A 5,472-nucleotide genomic window follows, 5' to 3' on the forward strand; every position below is an offset into this window, starting at 1 on the left:
CTAGAAAGGTGTTCATCCTTCCTTTGCAGGGAGTATTAATGGTTGGGATGGTAAAATCAAGATCATTTGGAAAAAGTGACACGTGGCAAATATTCAAAAGTGAATGAACAATCCACTCCTCTGGCAGCAAATGTGGTTAATCACCATCCTGAGGGATGGAGAGGAGCAGGAGTTTACAGAAACATTCACACAAAGATGTTTCTGGAATGGCAGAGGTAGCCAGAGCAGGAGACTCAGCTCAGCCTGTTCACAACTGTGTGCACTCAGGCAAGTCACTTCCCTGTCAATTAGAATGCTATCTTACAGCCAATCATCTAACTGTCGTCATCAGATTTGTCATCACTTATGGGCATTCCTCCACATACTTCAACAGGAGCACACAAGCATGTGTGTACTCTCTCACACACACACACACACATCATTTGTAGCCATACACACTCTGGCAAGAGAAAGTGAGGAGACTCAGGACATCATAAGTCCCTATTCTGCGTTGGTACCACAGACATTTCTTTTTTTTTTTTTTTAAGATTGATTTATTTATTTATTTGAAAGTCAGAGTTACACATAGAGAGGGGAGGCAGAGAGACAGAGAGAGAGGTCTTCCATTCGATGGTTCACTCCCCAGTTGGCCACAACGGCTGGAGCTACGCCAATCCAAAGCCAGGAGCCAAGGGCTTCTTCCAGGTCTCCCATGTAGATGCAGGGGTCCAAGGACTTGGGCCATCTTCTACTGCTTTCCCAGGCCATAGTAGAGAGCTGGATTGGAAATGGTGCACCCGTGTCTCGAACTGGCACCCATATGGGATGCCAGCACTTCAGGCCAGGGCATTAACCCACTGAGCCACAGCACCAGCCCCACAGACATTTCTAAGAGGCTAATGTAGCAAGCTGGAAGAAAGTTGATTTTTAGCATTGACTTTTTTAAGATTTATTTTTATTTATTTGAAAGAATTACAGAGAGAAAAAGAGACACACAGAGAGGTCTTCTACCCGCTGGTTCACTCCCCAGATGGCTGCAACCGCCAGAGCTGCACTGATCCAAAGCCAGGAGCTTCCTCCGGGTCTCCCTCATGGGTGCAGGGGCCCAAGGACTTGGGCCATCCTCTACTGCTATCCCAGGCCATAGCAAAGAGCTGGATAGGAAGAGGAACAGACACTACTAGAACTGGCGCCCATATGTGATACTGACGCTTCAGGCCAGGGCTTTAACCCACTGCACCACAGCGCCCGTCCCAAGCATTGACTTTTTCCATTATTTCTCTGTCACCTTCCTAATAGTTACTAAATTTCATCTTTTTCTGTTCATTCTATAAAGAACAGATCATTATCTTGTTATAGTTGTTTCATAACAATTGAGAGGGAAATTGAGGAGAAAATTAATTGTAGAAATCTTCCTTTTTTGAGTTCATCATAAAAAATTGGGCCGGCACTGTGGCACAGTGGATAAAAGCCCTTTCCTGTAGCACTGGCATCCCATAAGGGCACTGGTTTAAGTCCTGGCTGCTCTATTTCCAACTCAGCTCCCTGCTAATGCACCTGGGAAAGCAGCTGACTCCCTGCTAATGCACCTGCCATCTAGCATCCTGCTGGGAGGCAGTAGTTGATGACTTACTACTTAGTCTTAGGTCTCTGTCACCCACATAGGAGACTCAGGTTGACAGCCAGGCTCCCAGCTTCAGCCTGGCTCAGCCTTGGCTGATGCAGGCATTTAGGGAGTGAACCAGCAAATTAAAGGTATTTCTCTCTCTCTAAACTAAAATGGAAATAAATGAAAAAAAATTTAAATGTCAAAATGAGTGTAAGTGCTGTGACCTGAATTGTGCCTCTCCTCCTCTCCAAATTCATATATTGAAGCCATAATCTCTATGTGGCTATCTTTGGAGACACGGCCAATAAAGACATAATTACAAATAAATGAGGTCACGAGCTGGGGCCCTATTACAATAGGATTTGTGTCCCTAAAGGAAGAGAAAGCCCGGAGGGAGCTCTCTCCCACTCCTCTCTGCCTTGCTCTGTCCCTGTGCACTCACAAAGAAGGCCTTATGTAAGCACACAGAGAGATGGTGGCTCCTGCAAGGCAAGAAGAGAGGCCCCAGGGGAGCCAGCCATGCTGACATCCTGATCTTGGAATTCCAGCACTGTCAGAAAACTAATGTCTGTTGCTTAGGGCATGCAATCTGTAGTATTTTCTAATGCCATCCTGAGAGGACTCAGTATTATCAGAGAAAACTGGGATAGAGGTTCTCGTCTTCGCTCAAGAAAAGAATTTCAGACGTGAGACAGAGATGGACAGTAAGCAAGCTAGTGGTGTTTAATGAAGAGAGCACACCTGGCTGATGAGGCAGGCAGCTCAGCAAAAACCAAGGGCCCAATCTGCATTCAGATCAGAGTTTTTGTGGGTGAGGGTCCATTGTTCCTCCTCTCCTTTCCTCTTCTGGAATATCGCTAGATGGAGAGCTTTCGGGGAATGGAATTCATGAAATTCCTACTTGGGGATTTGTCAGCAGAGCGTTATCAGACCAAGTAGCCCCCCTTGGCACAGGGCTGGGAGGCTGTCCCTGAGGTGTCCCCAGGGGAGGGCTGGAACCCACCTATAGGGTTACCAGAAATGGACAAGACTTAGGATGTATGAATGCTGGGATGCTTCCAAGGCAAGCTTCTAGGTTTTTTCTCTCATTCAGACACACGAAATTCCCTTGTTTTTCCTTCTTTAGCTCTCCAACATATAAGCTAACATTCCTTCCTACCTAACATTCCATCATTGGGAGCAATAACTGAATCATATGGGGGTAGCAAGGTTTACCTTCTTCAGCTTCTTCGAGCCAGCACAAGGGTATAGAGCTGATTAGGAGTATTCCCTTGCTGTCTGTCCTATGGTGTTTGGAGGTGGGCTGAGAAAAGAGTTTCCTATGTGGTCCAGAGGACGGGTCATATCATCTGATGAGATAAGCTGGAAGTCCTGTTTCCTGACCATCTAGAACTGGACAGTTTATTTTCTATTATAGGCAAAATGGACAAAGACTTTAAAGGCACATGATCCAAAGAAAAGTAGTAAAAGTATGGAAGTTAAAGGGCCAAGGAGGGGCAATAACCAGGAGTTTTTATGACCAGGCTTTAGGTCAAATTTTTTAATCATTTAGCTTAATCCTGAAGTTGTCTGACTTTATCCGAGAAGCACTGAATATAGTGTTGTCCTGCGCAATTTGGTCCCCAGACAACATTCTTCCTGAAGCATGGCATGGACGCCCTCTTTGGCATTGGTTAGCATGTCTAAGTCCCTCCTGCTTTGAAGTGCTGGGTTCTGCAACACTAGTGCAGGGGCCTTAATCATGGCAGCCTTTAACTGTGTGAAGGCTGTGCTTTGTTCTTTCCCGAAGGAAGTTACCCTGTTCTGGCTTGTTCTTGAGAACCTGATAGAGGCTTTGATATTTGCCCATATCTAGAGATCTAAAGTCTATTAGTTCAAGGAATGACCAGAGCTGACTTAAGCTTATATGGGTAGTACTTTGTGGTATGACCTGTATCCTCTTGGGCCAGTCTCTGTTCCCCAAGTGTGAAGATAAGCCCTAAGCAGTTTACCTCCAGTTAAAACAGTTGTGCTTTCTCCTTAGACACCCAGTAGCCTCATTCTGTTAGGAAGTTAGAGTGCTAGACAAATGCCAGAAACTGGAGTCTTGGCTGGGAGAACAGATGAGCAGATCATCTACATGTTGGATTATCTTCCCTCCCCCTCAAGAGGTAGGTCCTTTAGGTTCTGCACGAGGGCCTCTCCAATCAGATGGAGGCTGTCTAAATCCTCATTGCAGAACTGTCCAATTTAGTTGTTGCTTTATTCTGTATCTGCTGACCTATTTAAAGTCAAATAGGAACTAACAGGAAGGGTTTTTAAGCTTCATAATAAGTGGGTGTGGTTTTAAGGTCCAGCCAGATGTCTGAGGACCAGACCTGTTTGTTGACCTGTAGATCTATCTCTTTATGTGGGGTACTGGAAGGTCTGAGATGACATATAAGAATGATGGGAATCTGGTTGTAGTCATGCGTGGAGAAGGTTACCAGATTCTTAATTGTTTAGAATGTCTCTTCCCAGCAGGGTCTTAAGACATTTAGCCATTAACAAGAGCTGGTAGGAAAATATGGTCTTGTCCCAGAGAAAATATAAGGAGAGAAGGCACCTGGTTGACTCCTATTACTTATAAGGATGGACTTGGGGAGAACTGGCCTGAACAGGTAGTTAGAACAGAGTAGGTGGCTGCTGTATCTAAAAGAAAATTCACAGTCCTACCTGCAATGTCAACAATGACCCCAAGCTCCATCCCCTCAATAGCAGTGGTTGACTTGGGAGCTGGACAGAGGAACAGGTTTCCTCAGCTTAGGGCCAGTAGGGTCTGCACTTCTGACTTGGGAGTCCTTCAGCCCTCAGAGCAGTTCAATTTCTAGTGCTGTGGTTTTCAGCAGAGCATACATGGCTTCCATGGAAGCCAGCTTTTGTTGTTACAGCTGTGTGCCCATTACCCAAGCTTCCCACATCAATGACAGTTGCTATTTGGGTGCATACTGGCCTTTTTGGGTTTCCCTGGTAGCAGATCACTGTGTAAGCCAGCTATCTGCTGAGCCTGCCACTTATCCTTCTGTTGCTCCTTCAGCCCAGATCTTTCCTCCTTCTCTTGGTCTTAATTATAGTAGACCGTAGAAGCAGCCTTTAGAGTGTAAGTCAAGGGGGTGCTCAGACTCATCCCTAATTTTTTTAAATATTTATTTTATTTATTTGAATGGCAGAGTTACAGAGAGGGGGAGAGGAAGATGGAGAAAAGAGAGACATAAAGAGTCTTCCATCCTCTGGTTTACTCCCAAAATAGCTGCAGTGACCTGGGCTGGCCCAGGCTGAAGTCAGGAACCAGGAGCTTCATCTGGGTTTCCCCATGCAGGTGCAGGGGCCAAGGATTGGGCATCTTCTGCTGCTTTCCCAGGCACCTTAGCAGGGAGCTGGATTGGAAATGGAGCAGCCCATATGTGGAATGCCAGGATTGCAGGCAGTGGCTTAACCCATTATGCTACAACATTGGCCCTTGAGCCTAATTTTTAAAGATTTCTTCTTCTTCTTCTTTTTTTTTTTTTTTTTTTTTTTTTTTGGACAGGCAGAGTGGAAAGTGAGAGAGAGAGAGAGAGAGAGAGAAAGGTCTTCCTTTGCCATTGGTTCACCCTCCAATGGCCGCCACGGCCGGCACTCTGCGGCTGGTGCACCGCGCTGATCCGATGCCAGGAGCCAGGAGCCAGGTGCTTTTCCTGGTCTCCCATGGGGTGCAGGGCCCAAGCACTTGGGCCATCCTCCACTGCACTCCCTGGCCACAGCAGAGAGCTGGCCTGGAAGAGGGGCAACCAGGACAGAATCCAGCGCCCCGACCGGGACTAAAACCCGGTGTGCCGGCGCCACTAGGCGGAGGATTAGCTTAGTGAGCCGCGGCGCCAGGCAAA

Source organism: Oryctolagus cuniculus, chromosome 8 (assembly GCF_964237555.1).
Source record: "Oryctolagus cuniculus chromosome 8, mOryCun1.1, whole genome shotgun sequence".
Lineage (NCBI taxonomy): Eukaryota > Metazoa > Chordata > Mammalia > Lagomorpha > Leporidae > Oryctolagus > Oryctolagus cuniculus.